The 21,316-nt window shown below is 37.8% G+C and overlaps 1 long non-coding RNA gene across 1 annotated transcript; it reads right to left on the bottom strand.

Moving 5' to 3' along the window:
- Nucleotides 1–4,336: 4,336 nt before the first annotated feature.
- LOC129923874 (uncharacterized) lies at nucleotides 4,337–11,094 on the bottom strand. The gene is made up of 3 exons (XR_008775821.1): nucleotides 10,988–11,094; nucleotides 6,908–6,983; nucleotides 4,337–4,561 (listed from the first exon to the last, which is right to left on the bottom strand). It is a non-coding gene; the product is annotated as an uncharacterized LOC129923874 (long non-coding RNA).
- Between the last annotated feature and the right edge of the window lie 10,222 nt (nucleotides 11,095–21,316).

Below are 21,316 nucleotides of genomic sequence, written 5' to 3' on the forward strand. Positions count from 1 at the left end.
GACTTGGCAGAATTTAGGTCATTGGTTAATATGCATGACTAAATGCTTGGCGCGTAGAACGTAATCATCTTTTTTTTTTTGAAGTAACGTCTGTATTATATAAGATAAGAAGATCCATCACACTAGCCAGCCCTTACATTGATCTCCTTCTCCTCAGACGCCCTGGCTGCCAATGTAAACCGCAACCTCTGCAACAAGGTTTGCACCACCCTCTACGACCCTGTCTGCGGGAGCGATGGCGAAACCTACGTCAACCTCTGCTCTCTCAACGCTCTGAACTGCAACAGACCCTACGGAGTCAGGGCCTTATACCAGGGAGAGTGCAAGAAGAAGAAGCCAGTATACCAGAGCTACTCGGGGTACTAAACAGCGACTCTTGAGAACCGTCAGCAGCAACAACGTAGTAAAGACAAGCTCAATCAGAAAACACGAAACTAAAGGGAAACAACAATGAAAATTAAGCTTATGAAGAACTCCAATACTAACAATAAAACAAAGAGAGAAGTTCTTTAGAGTTAATTCTTTTATTATTGTTATTTTTAGTACAGCTACTAATACAATTATTATTATTAAAGGCATTTTTATTGATTTTTTAGAGTATTATTTTTATGAAAAACTAATGTCACTCTCCGGATCATAATTGTTGAAGGAAAAATATAATTGACTCTAGTATCCTTTAAACTTTTATTTCATATATTCATCGACTGCTGCCCATAAATATATGTATATATATATATATTGCCGGCCATAGTGGTCACGTGCTATTGTGTCTTTTGACTATCACAAATTGGATATATTGTATACTGTAGAGCATGGGCGTAGCCAGGATTTTTTTTCGGGGGGGGGGGGTTTGGGGGGGGATTTTTTTCTCCCCCCCCCCCCCCCGCGCGAAAAAAATCTATATGTATTTATGTGTATGTGTGTATGTACATAATCTTTATTGCATTTTGACCCTTCATTCTTTCGGAAGACGTTTATTGTGCCCTAGAATAGGTTCTTCCATGAGTTAGTGGAAAAATTGTAGATTCCCCGCCATTACTACCAAAGGGGTCTGGGGGAGCGCTAGGAGCTTCCCCAGCGCGGGGCTTCGCCCCGCCGCCAAGCACTATTTCTGATATTGGAAGCCAACAAAATGCATATTCTGAGGTATCTACACTACATTTACCAGCTATTATAAAGTTTTATTTCAAAAACCTAATGTGCTATTCTTACTGACTTAGACCCTCCCGCGCCGTTCTGCGCATTTGCCGTTAAGCTGTTTCCATAAAGTTGTAGATCCCCCGCCATTACTAGCAAGGGGGTCTAGGGGAGCGCTAGGAGCTTCCCCAGCGCGTGGCGAAGCCCCGCCGCCAAGCACTATTTCTGATATTGAAAGCCAACAAAATGCATATTCTGAGGTATCTACACTGCATTTACCAGCTATTATAAAGTTTTATTTCAAAAACCTAATGGGCTATTCTTACTGACTTAGACCCTCCCGCGCCGTTCGGAGCATTTGCCGTCAAGCTGTTTCCATAAAAATCTGTCACTGGTAATATCTGAAGCCTCTTCCCACCTGCCATGAGAACCTCCATGAATGAGTGGCGTTATGTTGTACTAGGATATCATTGCAACTCTTCTTATGCGTAATTCTTTTTGTCGGAGAACATGTCCGGCAAACCTCATGCGACGATCTGTCACAATCTTACTAAGGGGTCGACTCACAGTTCGGCATAGGATTTTCTTGATTTGGACCCGATCCCTATAACTGACTCCTAAAATCTGCCATCTTTATTGAGCCACATTTAGTGTTTTTCAATTTCGGCAGATGACTATTCACTGCACTTTATTGATGGAGCCCCGCCACAGGTAAAAATGTGTAGTCTCTCTTGAATACGCTCTTGGAATTAAGTGACTGTAGTTTGCTTTAGATTTTATATCAAAAAGGGAAGTTTTATCGTCAAAATTATCTGTTGGGGGTTTTCCAACTCCAAATGCTCTGTAGGGGGATCTTAAACTCAAAATCATCTGGAGGGGTATTTTAAACTTAAAAAAAAAGCCATCTGTAGGAGAGGGGTTTAAACTCAAAACCCCCGATTGGATTGGCTACGTTCAAATAATTTTAGTGTGTAATTTGCTTTTTTTTATATTGAAGAGGTATTTTAGCATCAAACCCCCCTGAAGGGGGGTTTAAACTCAAAACCCCTTACGGCAACGCTCATAGCATTTTGAGTGCGTAATTTGCTTTTTTCTGACATTGAAGATGTATTTTTTAGCTTTAAACCCCCTGGCGGGGGGGGGGGTTAAACTCAAAACCCCTTTTGCTACGCACATAGATTTTAGAGTGAGTAATTTGCTTTAATTTATATTGAAGAGGTACTTTTTAGCTTCAAACTCCACTGGAGGGGAGTTTAAACTCAAAACATTTTGAGTGTATATTGTGCTTTGTTTTTATTATTAAAGAGGTATTTTTTACCTTCATACCCGCTGAAGTGGGGTTTAAACTCAAAACTAAGTCATAACCATTTAGCTACGGTCATAGAATATTGAGTGCGTACTTTGCTTTTTTTGTGCTCTTGGAATTTGGGGATTTTCGTTTGCATTTTTTTTTTTTGAGATTTAACTGCAAAAACCCCAGGTAGGGGGTTTTAAACTCAAACCCCCATGGTAGGGGTTTTAAACTAAAAAACCCCTGGTAGGGGGTTTTAAACTTAAAACACCCTTGGTTGTGCTGGGGAAAGTGATGGTTTTGTATTAAAATCTCACCTAAAATAAACAAAATCAAAGCAAAAAATCAGTCACTAAATTCCGATCCCCCCCTGCGGGGGGGGGGGATTTCATTTCGGGGGGGGGGGGGGGGTTTGAACCCCAAACCCCCCCCCCTGGCTACGCCCATGCTGTAGAGAATAATCATAATCGCTTAATCTTCAAATATAAGGTTTCATATTTGGTGATTATATTCATTTTCGGTAAATTATTTATTATTGTGCTTGCTATTGCATTGTGTACCAGTCCAAAAAGCTGTCTGCACAAAGGCTGTGTGAAGCGTCTAGTGCGGTAGCATTAGCTTCTTACCACCGCCGGCTAGCATCCGTGAAAGGGGAGCAATTTGTTAGTCTTCCTTGTTAGCACATAGCCTCTCCACCTTGATGTGGGCTAGTATCATCTGACTTCACTTCTTACTAATTATTACTTCTCATGGCGTGGTCGAGAGGCTAAGTGCGCTTGAACTTGGCTTGGCTTGCCTACCTAGACACCCGACTCGGGCAGAGTTGTGTCTACTGAGCGCCTAAAGGCAGCACGGAAAACCAACTCCTAGATACCTCCCTTCCCCCACTGGTCCACAAATGAGATTGGACCAAAAGCGCTCTGAGCATGCTATAAGCATGAAAGTAGCGCTATATAAAAGCTATAATAATAATAAGCCTCAGAACATTACAAAATAGAAATATACTTAATAACTAGTTTCAGTTGTATACAGTGACACCTTATTTCTCACTGGGAAGTCCGTCCAGTCCTCCTAAAACGTCGCTATCTTTAACTACTATTCAAAACAACTTACTTCTATACTAACGCCATGTTGGTCCCTTGTTCGCCTAAGTCTACTACGTCATTCGTCTGTCCTACTACGTCACTACTTTTACCGTCGCTAAAACAATACACAATATATTTGTCTAACAAAACAAACCTACTCTCTAATCTAGTACATTACAACCTCAAGTACTACGCAGTGCCTCCTAACTGGTGACAGACGAAAACTGAGGCTGTAAAGCCTCAGGCTAATCTACAAGGCTCTCGGAGGAGGTTTGAACCCGAGATGTGAGGAAGCCTCTCTACTGCCCACAAACCAAACCCTCTCTCTATAGTTTATGTAGTCGCACTGCTTTGTGTGTGTCCCTGTAATGTCTAAGGCTAAGGGAGCAAACCATAACAGAAAATCCGGTTTTGGAGACCTGTAGGCGAAGGCAGAGTGGTAAGACCACTGCTCTTTGGCAAACCCCTGAATCCATCGTACCCCAAATTGCGATGCCCTTCCTTTCCTTTGGATGAGGTCAGTTCGGAAAAGAGGCTTCTATGTCATCAAAATTACCTCACTTTAATCTCGTTAGGCAATGAGTAGTTAATAACTTGAGCCATTTCATATATACAAAAAGTACAATGGATTGCAAGCAGAAGTTGTATAAAAATCAAAATTATATAAACCATTTTCAATACAATATTTATTGAACATTTTTCATGAAAAAAATATAATAATTTTAGAGGCTGCTACAACATAAAAAGTACGTTTAAAAACATACCACACAGACTTCCACAAGAACATCCTTAAAAGAAAAACACTCAGACAATTTTCATCTTAATTTTTTTATGAATTTTGTTTTTATTGTTGTTTAATCATTATAGTAAAATGGACATGGCCCGTTCAAAATGATCCAGATCTTGGCCCAGGGTGGGCGCTTGCAGTTGGCCACGTTGAAGGTGCAAAGGTTGGGGTAGGTGACGCCGTTGCTGGCGCACACTGGGTTGTAATTATACGGGCAGGGGCGGTCGCAAGGGTGGGGCAACGGGGAGTAGAAATTTTGCGCTGAGAAAAGAAATAAGAGAAAAAATGTTATAGTTAAGATTTAAACATTTCAGACCATAGACCTAAATATATTAGATCTAGCCTGGACAAGCACAAATATGTAAAAAATGTGAAAAATTTTGTTACAAGTTGAAACAAGGCGTTGTTTTGTAAAGTATTTATAAGAAGAAAAATTCTTTTTTTCAACTCTAACCTATGTAACATATAATTTAATGTTTAGATCTAGATCTAGTAATTGAAAATCGACAATAAGAGCACTCTCGTCTCATAATTATTATTTTGCAATTTTTAGATACATAATTTAGAAAGATCTAAATAATCAATCTATTTAAATGTACATAAAATGATTAAAATCAATAGAAATTAATTATTTCGATCTAGGATTTTTGAAAACATTATCTCAATGGAAACTAACAGGAAATGGCTTTGTTTCATATATTTGCGTGAATATATAGTACTGTGATTAATAGCCCAGTCTAAAAACAAAACGAGAAATGAGTTTACATTATTTCTAAACTTTGAAACTAAAGATCATTGCTTTCTATGACAAAAAAGATCGATTTTCCTAGATTCGTGGCGACTTCCCTTATAGCTTGATAGAGAGTTATGTACATAGATATCGCTATATATATAGGTCTGTGAATCGATCAATCGCGGATAAGAATTTGTTTCCCATTTCCAGTCTAGATATAATATTAAGTCTATGGTTCAGACATTTGCAATAGAACGATTAGAGCTATCTAATTACTTTTCGATATAAAGTAAATACCTTCCATCTTTAAAAAAAAACAAAAAAACAATAGACTATAGTTATTGACAAATACAGTACCTTAGATTATACCTACCACCAGAAAAAAAATTGGGCCCCAGTCTTATGGATATGTGTGGGCTTTCTAGCTACCCACTCACCAAATCTTCCAATACGTATGCAAAATGCCTAAAAAACGGGAAGAGACCCCCCCCCTTTCATGTTAAGTCCAAGCACTAGCCTCTTTATCCCCCCCCCTTTGGCGGCGGGCCTGCTTAGCTTACTAATGGAGAAATATGTTTTGACTAAAAAAGAAATACTATCGTATCCCGTACACTAAGACAAAAGCGAAACAAGAATTTTTCTTCTAGTTCAAGTGTATACAATTTACCTAAAAACTAGTGAACTGACAAAATTAAAAACTAGAATTCAAAACAAGCACAATTAATAACAAGATCTCAAACATTAAACAAACAACAATAAAAAAAAATACTTTTAAAGAAGCAACCCAGAGCTTATCTATCTTTTGATAACAAAGAAAATTAATTAATTATCACTAATTAATTCACTGATTGGTTAATATTTGGTTTGATTCATGTTTAGTGAAGGAAAGGTTGAACAATTGTGCAACACTTTAACTTGATCAGCGAACGGGAAGTGGGAGAAATAGCATGTACCAGACAGACAGACAGACAGACAGAGTTAAGTGATCTAAGCTTTGCAAAACGTTTCTTTGTTTCACAAATAATAAACTTATAAATTAAAATATAATATGAGATACATGGGGAGTTTGGTCGAGAGGCTAAGTACGCTTGAACTTGGCTTGGCTACCTATGAAGGGGTTCGACATCCGACTCGACTGAGAGCCTAAAGGCAGCACGGAAAAACCTTCTCCCAAATACCCCCTCCCCCACTGGTCCACAAATGAGATTAGATCATAGCGCTCTGAGCATGCTATAAGCATGAAAGTAGCGCTATAGAAAAGCTAAAATTATTATTGTTAGATCAGAATAGATTACACAGAGAAGAAAGTGGGTAAAATCTGGGAATTGAATAATTCGAATTCGCATGAGTTTAAACAACGTCTCTTATAGAAGGGATTCGACCACATACACTCAAATAATATCGTGATGTCAGAGATAGAAATGTCAACTATTAACTCTTTCTCTCCGTAATTATTGACCACATTCTGGTGGAAATCAACGTTTGTACCGTCGGTCAGGAGAGAAAGAGTTAAATCAAAACTGGGTTCCTGCAACAATTAATACTAAATTTTATTCTGGAACTAGAAATCACTTTAATAAAGTACACACTGTACAATACAATTGAATTAAACACATTTACTATCGTCGTCCATGCTAACCAACTAACCACTCAGCCTTTTAAATCTTTGTTACTATCTCTTTTCCCGCCTTTTTTTTTAAACTCTCCAAGCTTCTCTCTCGCTCTTGGAGTTTCTTACCAATACTACATACTGCCAAGACCTCGTGAAGTAAAAAATTCAACCAATGAAAAAATTAATAATTATAATTTAAAAAATGCCTTGCACGCTTTTGCTCCGTGACACTTATCCTCTAACATGAAAATGAGGCACTTACCTTGACACGTGATACACAGAACTAGAAACGTTGCTATGGAAAGTAAAACCTTGTTGGACATAGTGAGTTCTGGGCCCTGAATAAAAAGAATTCATTAACCTGTTTTTATATTTCATATAGTATTCATAAAAAGACAAAGAACACACGTTATATATATACCTGAGGGGATGGTAATGAAAACACTAGATTTGATTGATTGATTGTTTGATTTGAGGCACATCGGCACAATTTAGGCCATGTCTAGCCTGCAGTCCTTTAAGGACTACTCTCTCTCTAAACAACAGGGCCAGATTCTATACACTCATATCATTAAAATCAAGGTCTATTCACAGTTAAAAGAGTAAAGGTAGTAAACATTTAAATATTTGGTAAAAATCTAATGTAAATAGTGCATGTTCACAAATTCATAAATCAGATCTTCGTAGATAGCCCCACTTCCCGGATAAAGCCCAGTACCTTCCCAGGGTCGACATTATCAAATAGTGTATTTAAATTAGTGACTCTAAAATATTTCGCCCTGACATCCTGGTATCTGGGGCAATCAACGAGGATATGTTCCACGGTGAGGCGAGAGTCACAGTACTCACAAAGTGGGGGCTCCTCTTTCTTCAGTACAAAAGAGTGCGTGATGTAGGTGTGGCCAATCCTAAGTCTGGACATGGTCGTGCTACCACGCCTTGTCAGACCCTTAGATGTGGGCCGCCACCTGATATCCGCCACAATCTGCCTGAGTTTACTGTGAGTCTCAGCCTCCCATCGGTTCTGCCACTCTCGATAGGTGGTAGAGGCAATACTTTGTCTCAGGTCCGAGTAGGGAATTTGGGTTCCTGACACCGCATGATTTAGGGCTCTCTTTGCTTCTCTGTCTGCGGCTTCGTTTCCCTCAATGCTAACGTGGGAGGGGACCCAGATGAAGGTGACATCCCTACGGTCGGCTGTAAAAAACACTAGATTGTGGTCAAACTACTGACCGAATCGACCCTTGAGATTGTCAAGAGTTGAGGCGAAGGCTCTTCGAACTCTAGGCGTGTAAGCCTGCTTGAACAAACCGCTCTGTCTGGAAGAGGCTCCAAGTCAATGCCTTTATAAAACATTGCTATTTCCAATGTGTTGAACACTCCAGGCGCATAGTCGAAGGCACACCTGGAACCCCTGCCATCTTCCTATGTTGTACCAAGCTAACCGTGTAGGACTCGCCATTAGTGTAACGGTCCTTTGAGAAACGGCACATGGATTATCGACAGGGACGTGGAAGCTCTCCTTCAACTGCGCACCGTGCAGTGGGAAAGCTCTCGCATTTCCTTGGACACTCCCACAGGAGTTTTGTTTTGCTATTCATTTAGCGACCTATAAAGGGGACTAATTTAGCTTATACCACCACTTCTGTCAAGTACAATTTTTCCCTTGTTCGAGATACTAAACAAAATAATTAATTACCACTAGTTAATTAACTAACTGGTTAATTTAAAAAAAAAAAATTCTTGTGTTGTAAGGTGAAATAAATAATTGTGCAAAATTTCCGCTTGATCTGAGATTGGGTGTGGGAGAAATAACGTGTACTCACTTTCTACCACACAGACAAACAGAGTGAGTTGATATGAGAGTGAGTTGATATGAGAGAGTTGATATGAGAGTGAGTTGATATGAGAGTGAGTTGATATAAGCTTTGTAAAAAAACGCGTCCATTGGAGTAGCCTACCCCGTAAATTCATCTTTAAAGATTGAAAATAATGCAGTAAAAGATAACCAAATTTGAACCAAATTTTAAATAGACAATATCCTAGAAGTTTGTAAACCATTTGGTATCTAATTGATCAGAATAGGATACATTACTGATTAAATGACTGTGACAGTAATGTAAGCTCAGTAAATCGAAGGAAGAGACGAAAGATATTTTCTATCAGAAGCTGATGAACAAATTTAAATTTAGACATGTTACCATCAGTGCATTTAGTGAAGTTGCCCAGTAATTATGGAAGCTGATAAAAAATTTTAATTTAGACATGTTACTATCAGTGTTACTTAGGCATAAGGACTCATTCAGCAGCCATTAGTAAGGACAAAATGGAAGGGCCCTACAAGCATCAGGACCATTAATCACTGTATCCAAGCTTTTGTAACTGGTGGCTGCCTGGTCGTGCGGTTTGATCGCTGGACTGTCGTTCGGATTTATCGATGGTCCTGGGCTCAGCCTGCCCGCTTCCATCCCCATAAGTAAATTATCTTCAACTCTGAAGGAACATCCAAAACATGTAAAAAAATTTACCCACTGGACTGCTTATTTCTCGCTTGGAATAATACACCAGCCAATAGCAGTCCGCAAACATCTTTGAGGAAAGCGTTCAAGTAGTCAATGTTCTCTCTATAGTACTCTCTCTATAGTACTCTCTCTATAGTACTCTCTCTAAAGTACTCTCTATATAGTACTCTCTCTAAAGTACTCTCTATATATTACTCTCTCTAAAGTACTCTCTCTATAGTACTCTCTCTATAGTACTCTCTCTATAGTACTCTCTCTATAGTACTCTCTCTCTAGTACTCTCTCTATAGTGCTCTCTCTATAGTACTCCATATCTGACACAGGTATGAAATGCCAGTTTCTATAAAATAGTTTCTTAGTTTATAAGACATAAATTCATACACACTCTCTCTTTTTCGCTCTTTCTTTCTCTCTCTCTAACTCTCTCTCTTTCTCTCTCTCTCTCTCTCTCTCTTTAAACTCTCACACTTTCTTTCTCTCTTTTATAGGGCTTTAGGTATGATAACAAAGCGTCTTCTTCAACTGCCCGAAACACATTCCCGGCTTTAAGCAAAAATCAGACTGGTAGAATTTAAAGGGCAATAACCGTTTAAGAATCATGAGACAAAATATTAATTGAGTTTGCTTGCATGTTTGGAATGTATGCGATTGTGGAAATGTTGCGGGACATATTCACCTTTATCCAGAGGAAAATAACAGGTCTAAAGCCTCGCGAAGGAATTCAGTTAGAAATTCAAGACCAATTTCATCAAAAGCTTACTCAATTTATAAAACGCAAAATCAAAGTTAGCCAATACTTTCATATATTTGGAAGTGGGACAATAAAGGTTGTCTCTACAATCTATAGGACAGATGTAAAGGTTATCTGTTTCTATGGCCGACGGGTAGTGAGGGTGTCATGTGGCCAGCACAACGACCATCCGCCATTATTTTTCCCCGACTAGTGTCAGGTACCCATTAGAGCTGGGTGGACTCAGAGGCGCCCTAAATATCCAGAAATTAAAAATCCAAGTTTTTACCAGGATTCGAACCAGGGACATGCAGTTCAGAAGCCAAGTGCTTTACCACCGCGCCCCTCAGAGGGACAATAGTGTAGAGAAATAAGGGGACACAACCAAACGGCTTGAGGGCATAATATCCCCTTTTCTTTTGCACAAATCTATTTCAATTATGTCTGCCTTTCTGTCTGGTAAAAATGTTGTACACAGACCCATTCTAGGATAAAGTTGAAACTTTACACAATTATTCATTTAATGGACAAGACACGAACAACAAATATTATCCAATTAGTCAATTACTGATAATTAATGTTTTCGTTTACAATCGGACATGGGAAGGTAACCGTACTTGACAGATGTGGTGGTATAAGTTAAATTACTTCCCTTGACGAGGATTGAACCCTGAATGAACAAGTTACATTTTTTTTTTTTTTTTTGCATTTATTTGTTCATTGACTCTTGGGCGTTCAAATAAATTGTTATAATTATAATTATATATATATATATATATATATATATATATATATATAATTATATATATATATATATATATATATATATATATATATATATATATATATCAATACTGTAAGATTATTTCCCTTATTGATATCAAACAACATTAATAAATTCCAACTAATTTAATTAACTAATTGCTAATTTCTTCGATTGATTCGTGTTTTAATCGGAACAAAGAAAAACTGTGCAAATTTTCAACTCATTTTTTTATTTTCAAATATTTGTAATATAATTCAAGGCTTCAAATAAGAAAATTTATATGTAGACGTGACTATCTATCTTATCAAGGCTAAGGATACCTACCGTAGCCTATCCAAAGAAAAAACTGAACTGTTGCTATAGAGTACACTGTTACAATTAAAAAGAGTGCCTACCTATATATACACGCAATACTTCGATTTTTGAAAGGTGATTGAGCCAGCCAAATATATCACCCTGAGGGGGGAAGGGTCATAGTAAACTGATAGTTCATTCATCATATCCAACATCTATTCTTTTGAAAGCTGAACCGGACATGTCAACAGTTCAAGGAAGGTCTTGTTCATCATTCGTCAGTACATCTTCGAAAAATGTCAAGGCTTCTGTCATTAAACCAAATTGAACTGTCGTGTTTTTTTTTTTCAAAAATGTATGTACGAGATGTACTTTTAAAGATTTTCTACCCAGAATGCAGAGGGTTGAAAAGAAAGAAAGAAATAGACAAAGTTTTGATAAGCTGTCCTTTTTTAATATATTAAATAGTGCCACGGTCTCAATTTTAGTCAACCCGTAACTAGGTTATCGAGATTCTATTTTTTCCTATCTATCTATCTATCTATCTATCTATCTATCTATCTATCTATCTATCTATCTATCTATCTATCTATCTATATATATATATATATATATATATATATACCTATCAAGCTATCTATCTATCTATCTATCTACCTATCAAGCTATCTATCTATCTATCAATCAGTCAATCTATGTATACAAAAACAAAATTTAATAAAATACTCAGAAAGAAACAAAGATGAAGGGACATTCCTTGTTCCATATGATTGGACCAATTTGTACAAAAGCTCCTTCTTCCCTAGTGCTATTAGAGCATGGAATGGGTTGCCTGAGCTAGCCAGGAAAACCAGTGACTTGGCAGAATTGAAGTCATTGGTTAATATGCACGACTAGATGCATGACGCGTAGGACGTAATCATCTTCTTTTTAGAAGTAACGTCTGAATTATATAAGATAAGATCTATCTATCTTTCTACCTACCTACCTACCTACCTACCTATCTATCTATCTATCTATCTATCTATCTATCTATCTATCTATCTATCTATCTATCTATCTATCTATCTATCTATCTATCTGTCTGTCTTGTCTGTCTGTCTGTCTATCTATCTATCTATCTAAGAAAAAGCTAACTAGCTATTCATTAGTCTGCTTGACCATTTGGGGGCATCTTTGCTCATTCCTATCTGTCTTTTGCCTTTCATAGAATCTCTTTCAATGGCAGGCGTTTTCATTTTTTTTTGTCTTCCCATTGCTCTCTATGCCTCTTTTTCTTTTTCCTGGTACTGTTTCCTGAAGGAAGGTCTTGGCGAGCTTTGAGGACCTAGTGATATAGCCATAGAGTTTTAATTTGTCTTTTGTATAATTATATATTATAACTAAGACCCGCAGGCCGCGGGTAAAAGAAGGCTAGTCAAATATAAAATACTCTAAAAAAGGGTATACCCACTTTATTAAAAAGTTTCGGCCTTCAATAGAGATAAAAAAATTTTTTTTTTAAATTTTTATGGCCTTCCGGTTGTTGGTGGGACTTTGAACAAACACTACTGTGTCCGCCATCAACTAATGAACATATATGCCACGTTTGATGTCGACATAGGAGACTAACGATTTCCGCCCAAGTCTAGAGCCAATATGGAGATGCTGTACTCAAGGCAGATGCCCTTTGTGTTTGTCATGTCTCCATGTAAATAAACGTCTATGTCTCGTTGAGTTGCCTCACTTAAGTTATTACAATTGGTGTCAGAAGTGGGATTATAAGCAACTCAACGAGAGGAGGTAGGATTTACAATGGCAGCTTTGAAACGATTAGACCAACTCTCAGTTAGAGAGCTTAGGAAGGAACTTCGTAACCGATATGAGATAATTGGTGGTACCAAGGAGATAAATGAAGCAATGTGTGTACAAATTAACAATATGGGGAACAAGTTAGATAAAATGGTGTCTCGAATGAAAGAAGGGGTAGACTCGTTGGTAAAGGAGCAGTTGCCTGTAGACTCGTTGGTCAAGAAGTTGCGTGGTCAAGACTGTGGTTGCACAAACAGTGGTGACGGAGACGCTGAGGATTTGAGCGCCGTCTGTGTCTGTGTTGTGAGCAAGTCTTGTGGTTGTGACTTTCAAGACGAGAAACGTGATGACGATTGCTGTGATAATCTCAACGAGATGTACCAAGTCAAACGGAAAGAGACAAATGAAGTAACTGAAGACTGTTACGTGCCTGAAGCGTTTGTTCCTGTTGTACCTGTTACCAGTACCTTAACTGAAGTCTGTTATGTGCCTGAAGCGTTTGTTCCTGTTGTACCTGTTACCAATACCTCAATGAGCCGGACAGATCAAGACAACGTTGGGTCTGCGTTCGAGCCTGTTGCTGTGGACTTCAAAGACCTCTGCCTATCTGCCGGTGCTCACGAGGGAAATTCGAAGCTTGACAACAGCATCCAGAAGTTTAGCATGAACTGTACGTGCGGCGCTTCACACATAGAATTTAGATGCCAAGAAAACCACCAACAGCGCATATGTACTTCTACCATCATCATCGACATTGGCATAGATGAATGTCAATCAAATCACTCTAAATCTGAGCTGTCAAGAGAAAGACATTTTCCACTTGAACCTGAAGAGACCTATCTTCTGGACGTAAGACTGTTGTCTGAGGATGACTTCGGTGCATTGGACTTTGCTTGCAACGTGGCTGCAAGCGAACCTGAAGCTCCCTTGAGAGGCGTCTGTCGGGAAGGTCTGCTGAGACAGCGTGTCCGATCAACGGCTGTGCTGAAGAAAACAGTGCTCGACCCTATCTCTTTGTGTGGCAAACGGCCACGTCATTATCGCAACAACAGCCTGGTCAACTGGAGAAAGAGAAAGCGGCACTGGAAGAAAACAATGCGGATGGCCTCGTGGGGAACACGCTCCCTGCCGTCTGTGGCTCCCACTGATCGACCTCCACCTGAACTGTCAAACCTCAGCTGCAGTGTTTCTTTTCGGGACGAAAAGTGCTAAGACGGGGGCAATGTTATGACTTTGCCATGCGCACCGCCATCCAAGATAGTGCAGAAAGAAGGTGCGCACTATCAGTGACCAGACAAGTCGGATGTTGACATAGGAGACTAACGATTTCCGCCCAAGTCTAGAGCCAATATGGAGATGTTGTACTAAAGGCAGACGTTACTAAGTGTTTGTGATGTCCTCGTGTAAATAAACATCTATGTCCTCGTTAAGTTGCCTCCCTTAAGTTATTACAATACATACATACATACGACAAATTTGTACAAATACTCCTTCTTCCCTAGCGCTATTAGAGCATGGAATGGGTTGCCTGAGCCAGCCAGGAAAACCAGTAAATTGGCAGAATTTAAGTAATTGGTTAATATGCACGACTGAATGCATGACGCGTAGGACGTAATCATCTTCTTTTTTGAAGTAACGTCTGTATTATATAAGAAGAACATACATACATTTGGGGGTGGGGCGTGGTTGGTAATCATGATCACATTTAAATTTATATATCTGAAAAAGAAAGTTTCTTAATAAACATAATATTGTTTACCCTCTCTCCTACACCCACACACACACACACGTACATATTTGACTAAGACTAAGACTGCTTTATTGATCCTTATGGAAATTTGTTGTGATTACAAGGACTCTTTTCTCATAAAAACAACACAACAGAAACATTCATATAAATAGAACAGACACAACATAAAGAGTTCATTCAGCGACTACACACAGGCATCTTGGTGCATTTCATGTTTCCTGATCAACAAGTGGCGTTGATATAGTCTGACCGAGTAAGGAACGAACGAGTTTTTGTACCGCTCCGTTCTTGTCTTGATTGACAGAAGTCGCCCACTTCGCGACGACCTGACGTTGTTCTGATGGAGCGGGTAGATTATGTCTTCCAAGATTTTTCCGATTTTTCTTAGACATTTCCGCTCAAAAAATTCCTTTAAATATTGTAATGTTGTGCGTGTGCTTTTCGATGCCCTTTTAATTATGTTTTCTAGGCTGCGCAACTGTTTAGATAAAGCGTTGAATTGCCAACAAGTTACTCCGTATGTTGGCATATTTTGTATAGTCGCGCCGTAAAAATTATCTAAGATCTTCTTGTTTAGTTTAAAGCTATTGAGTTTATATAGGAAAAAGTTGTGAAGTTAAAAATAGAGCTTTGGAAATTGGGGCTGAAACCTGGTGGGCTACTTTTGATGGCTTTTGTTTCGTTAGCGCTAGCAGAGCGAGCTAAATTTAGAAAGGTCCGGCATTCTAAGGGAGAGAAGAACAAAGCGCATTGTTGTCCTGTTGTTTTCCCTTAACAGGTGTCGGCGTTTCCTCTTACTGTGTACTGGTCAACATTGCATGGTCAACTGCTGGGGAAGTGGTCAATACTTTGAATACGGCTATTGACCTAGCTGGGGTCACTTGAAGAAGAAATCATATGATCTTACTTCCCTATTTGATTTCTTTTTTAAAATCGATTTTACACAAATAATTAAAATCATTCTTCTATTTACAAAGCTTGTATCGACACATTATGTCTGTCTTTATGTCTGTCTGACTGACAAGTTTGAACATGTTTTTTCACCCACTTCCCATTCTTTGCTTTACGTTCAAACGTTGATGACAGAATACAAGAAATAGCAATTAGAGAATCATTTCTAGGTTTTCCTATATGTGAGAGAACAAGCCCTTCAAAGAAGACTTTTCAACAGGGGCGTAGCTAGGAATTTGCCATCATTTTAGGGACCCGGGGGGGGGGGGCTTGACCTCTTTGGGGGGCCCTTGCATTTTGTGTAATATTTAATATTTAATGTAAAAAAAACACTAATTTTGGCCTCCCCCTCAATTGGAGGCCCGGGGGATTTTCAAATTCTCCCCCTCCCTCCTCTACCCGAACTACGCCTCTGCTTTTCAAGTCTGTGTCTAAAACATGATTTAGATTTTTACAGATAACTATCACCAAGTTTTCCAAAAGTTATCCCAGCATGCATCTTACCTCTCATACTTCTCACTTTATCTCTTGTCAGTTTGCCGAGAAATGAAGTCATTCTCAACGTTTCGATTGGTCGGTAATTATAAAAGAATTTCTATGACACAGATCAGGTGGACTTAACTTACTGTTCTTTCCACTGAGCGAGAAACAGCCAAAAGTTTAGAAATTGAGGCACTGGTTCACTTTGCTGCTTAGAGGGCGAGAAAGTTTTTAGTATGTAAATGTTCGATCTACAATAACGAACTGAGAACTAGTTAATTGCTTTCATCCATGTACTTAATTGATTTACACCTAGAAGTGTTTTCTAAATGGATAAGTGTATACTGGAGAGAAAAAAAGCATTGGTGACTTGATTAGAAACACATCTTAGTCGTTGGATTCTGCCGAGGTCGTGGCCTACACACTTTGACACTATTACTTGTATGGGAGTCTTATTTGAATCATAGAAATGACATTATTTTTTATAAAAAAGTTACACAACTTGTATTGGAATGTCTTTTGGTAAATGTACCGATACATTTAGATTACTCAATTGTTTTGTCATTCATTAAATTCGTCATATTGGGGCGAAAGGGGGCCCACTGAGATAGTCCTGAACCCCCGGGCCCACGGGTACCTTGCTACGCCACTAATTGACAGCATTCAGTTCAATAGTAGAAAATGAGGTAGAGGATTTCACATTCATGTGTCTTATAGTGTAATTAATTGAATTGTAAAGAAACTTGCAACAACCTGTTTTAAGCTGTAAATTAAAATATAGAGCAGTTCTTTTGTAGGGAGCTGTTTAATAGCAATATTCTTACTTCCTATAATAATTCCTTCCACAAGATTGGAAATATATATATTTTAAAGTAATTGGTCTATTAATATGACCTTGCTTTTACAAATAGGAATATTTTTAAGGTATTAATATAATTACCTCAAAGTTAAAAAAAAATATTTAAAAAAAAAAGAAATATTAACTAGAAAGGAATACTTAAACTATTAATTACATTAGGTATTCATCACATGCAATCAAAATTTATCAACAAACAACGAAGTCCGGAGACTAATCTTCGCAAGACAGATCAAGTTTTGTTTGCTTTCATTAATCTTGAACTTTCTACCTACTAATTATGTAGACTCACTATTTTAATTACTAATTAAGTATGTATTAATCATATTTCAAAGTTTAATTTTAATTCTTTATACTTTAATAATTGTGAAATGTGAGAACTTATAATAATAATAATAATAATATTTTTTTAAAGCCCACAAAAGAGGCAGGAGGGCCCAAAAAAAAGAGGCATATAAAGCCCCCCAAAAAGAGGCGAAGAAAAGAGGCCTATGGCCCAAGGATTCTTATCATGACAAAGCTAAAACTGAATCGCGCAAATTCTGAGGTTTCCTTTTTTTTAAAAAAAAGGGATTATTGGTTAAACTTCAATTAATTTCAAATTATTTTTACGCGTAGTCTAAAACGCAACTAGAAAAACATAAAATTACTTTTAGAAAATACAAAGCTTATAGAAAGTGTAATTGTATCAATTAATTTGGATCAGCCAAGTAATTAAATTCGTAATAGCTCTAGGGATCCTAGACCATCAAAAATGAAACTGTGCCCATAGAAATATTTGGACCAGTTGTTTTAGTTTAGCGCTATTTTATGCGTTTATCTTTCTCGATACTATGTGATCCTATCACTTGTCTGGACCAGTTGGGAAAATGGTGGGGGGTGGGGGAGAAATAAAGGCATATCTGGGTAAATTTTTATCATATTAGCTTTTTATAACAACAAAAAAAAAAACGCGAAACGACCAGACATCGAACTCAAGGCTCATGGCTCCTAAAGCCGACATCCTACCCACTCTGCTGGTAAGGCGCCTATGAAAATAGAAGATTGTAAAGTCATTTGTCGTTTGTATTAAGTTACTTTGAAGCGGTAACCTTATTTATGCTTATGACACCACTTCAATCAAGACATAATAAAGTACAGTTTCTTTCCCTTGTTCGAGATACAAAACAAAATAATTTTAATACCAATACTTAATTTACTTATTGATTAAGTTTTCAAAAATGGATTTTTGTTTTCTCAGGTAAATGAAATAAGTTTACAAAATCTCAGCTAGAGCCGAGTTTGGGATAGATAGATAGATAGATAGATAGATAGATAGATAGATAGATAGATAGATAGATAGATAGATAGATAGGTAGGTAGATTAGAATCTTTTATTTGAAAAATGTTTGACAAAGAACTGTTTCTGTCAAGTCACGTTTCAAAACAGCTCATTTCTTTTTACGAAGCTTTTATCAACTCATCATGTCTGTCTGTCTGTCTGTCTGGTTAAAGCTTTGTACACGTTATTTCCCCCAAGCCCAAACCTTGTGGAGAAATATCTAAAATAAAACATAAAGGTATTCTAGAGCTTGCTGATTTTCGCAAATTGCGGTCTTCAGGTTCTGAAACGGTCAATAGGGATTATTAGTGAGCGCCTAGGAGGTGCAAGAAGCATGTGTAGGAAATATCGAAGTTGTGACGTTTATCTGGAAACTCTCCAATAGTCTCATAATTTACTTCCGAATCTTTAATTTGGAGAAAGCTGCGTCAATTTTCGACAAAAACATATTTTTTTTAGCAACATTAAATGATTCAAAGTTCTTTTCCCTGACAAAAGTCTGAGTTAGTACTGGGGATTGAAAGAGCTATTTCGAATTTGGGCCTTTACATTTAGATTTGGGAGCAGGTTTAAGCATTTCTTTCACTGGGTCATTCCGTTTGTGAAGCCCTTAGTCTAGACATGATAAATTTAGAGCAAGATACAACCAAAGTTTAACGCGAGTCCTGTTTGTCCTTTCTCTACTTGAGTCACGTGATGTCTAGACTGTATCGGGACTTTTCGTTAGTTTGACACGATCGAAAGTGAAACTAACAATTTATTATTTGATCGCTTACTTTCTCCCTATAATGCTTACAGTACAAAGTAAACCAGATTGTAAGAATTGTCCATTTCTACAAAAAATATTTACGGTTATTTTTTAAAGATTGCTTTGCTACGCCACTGTCAGGGTGCCCGCAAGTGAAACGGTCAGACTGTCCCTTTTCACATGTATTTGAGACATTAGGTCACAATTTCGAAAATGTTACGCCTTCCAAACGAGAGACTGAAGTGGCTCCACATTGGTATTCGACTCACATTCTGCTATTTTGTGTTGACAGGTACGGAACACTCCGGATTTGACCGGGACGAACTCGTTCAAGAGGAACAACTTCAATCCCGTTTGACTGAAAAAAAAGTAACGTTAGACAGAATTAGCTTCTGCTTCTGCTGAAGGTTGTTGTTTTATTTTCTGAATTATCTCCCTTATCGTCATCTTCCATTCCATTCTACACTCAACAGTACCAAAGAAAGTTCCTAATCTGAATATGTTTAACTCTCTCTCTCTCCTAAGTAACGATACCATCGTTGATTTGAACCCATTTAATTACATTTTTTTTTAAAATTTATCTGACCTTACAAGACAAATCAATAAAAAAAAATTAACCTAATTATTTAATTAATTATAGGTGATAAATTAGTTTGTATGATATCAAAATAAGGGCAATAAATGCTACTTTATGAGAGATGTTGTTCCCATCGTCTTGCTTAGTAGAAGGTGGATTCAGTGTGGTACTGAGCCTCATCACAAATAAATTTAGTAGAAGGTGGATTCAGTGTGGTACTGAGCCTCATCACAAATAAATTTAGTAGAAGGTGGATTCAGTGTGGTACTGAGCTTCATCACACATAAATTTAGTAGAAGGTGGATTCAGTGTGGTACTGAGCCTCATCACAAATACATTTAGTAGAAGGTGGATTCAGTGTGGTACTGAGCCTCATCACAAATACATTTAGTAGAAGGTGGATTCAGTGTGGTACTGAGCCTCATCACAAATAAATTTAGTAGAAGGTGGATTCAGTGTGGTACTGAGCCTCATCACACATACATTTAGTAGAAGGTGGATTCAGTGTGGTACTGAGCCTCATCACACATACATTTAGTAGAAGGTGGATTCAGTGTGGTACTGAGCCTCATCACAAATAAATTTAGTAGAAGGTGGATTCAGTGTGGTACTGAGCCTCATCACACATAAATTTAGTAGAAGGTGGATTCAGTGTGGTACTGAGCCTCATCACAAATAAATTTAGTAGAAGGTGGATTCAGTGTGGTACTGAGCTTCATCACACATAAATTTAGTAGAAGGTGGATTCAGTGTGGTACTGAGCCTCATCACACATAAATTTAGTAGAAGGTGGATTCAGTGTGGTACTGAGCCTCATCACAAATAAATTTAGTAGAAGGTGGATTCAGTGTGGTACTGAGCCTCATCACAAATAAATTTAGTAGAAGGTGGATTCAGTGTGGTACTGAGCCTCATCACAAATAAATTTAGTAGAAGGTGGATTCTGTGTGGTACTGAGCCTCATCACACATAAATTTAGTAGAAGGTGGATTCAGTGTGGTACTGAGCCTCATCACAAATAAATTTAGTAGAAGGTGGATTCTGTGTGGTACTGAGCCTCATCACACATAAATTTAGTAGAAGGTGGATTCAGTGTGGTACTGAGCCTCATCACAAATAAATTTAGTAGAAGGTGGATTCAGTGTGGTACTGAGCCTCATCACAAATAAATTTAGTAGAAGGTGGATTCAGTGTGGTACTGAGCCACATCACAAATAAATTTAGTAGAAGCTGGATTCAGTGTGGTACTGGGCCTCATCACAAATAAAAGCGTAAAAAATAAAAGAAATCGACTTAAGAAAAATGTGTGCTCGTGGAGATTTGAGGTTGCTACTTACAACCATTAATTCGGACCTAAATACGTCTTCTTTCATAACATGTCCAGAAGACCAGAACAGAATCCAAGTCATTAATTATTTTACAATTTTGTTTTCAAAGTTTTTATTCTCGATAAGCACTCCTTCAACAAAGTGTGATCTTTTAATTATTCTTTTTTTGCATTTGTAATTGTAACTCATGTACTTTACATTTATGAAGCTTTTTTTTTAAAATTACGTCTGTATGTGTTAAAAATAGAAATAGAATACTATGCGCTCTGCTGTATTCCCTAGTGCTATTAGAGCATGGAATGGGTTGCATGAGCCAGACAGGAAAACCAGTGACTTGGCAGAGTTTAAGTCATTGGTTAACATGCATGACTAAATGCATGACGCGTAGGACGTAATCGTCTTCTTTTTTGAAGTAACGTCTGTATTATATACGACAAGATAAGATTTTCATAAATTGAGTCGAATAAATAGCTAAATCTGCTTTTTTTTTTTACTGTTGCTGAAGTTTTAATAACAGACAAATAAGCAACAAATTGAAGATTAACATTTGTCAATAC

Source organism: Biomphalaria glabrata, chromosome 18 (assembly GCF_947242115.1).
Source record: "Biomphalaria glabrata chromosome 18, xgBioGlab47.1, whole genome shotgun sequence".
NCBI classification, from domain to species: Eukaryota; Metazoa; Mollusca; class Gastropoda; family Planorbidae; genus Biomphalaria; species Biomphalaria glabrata.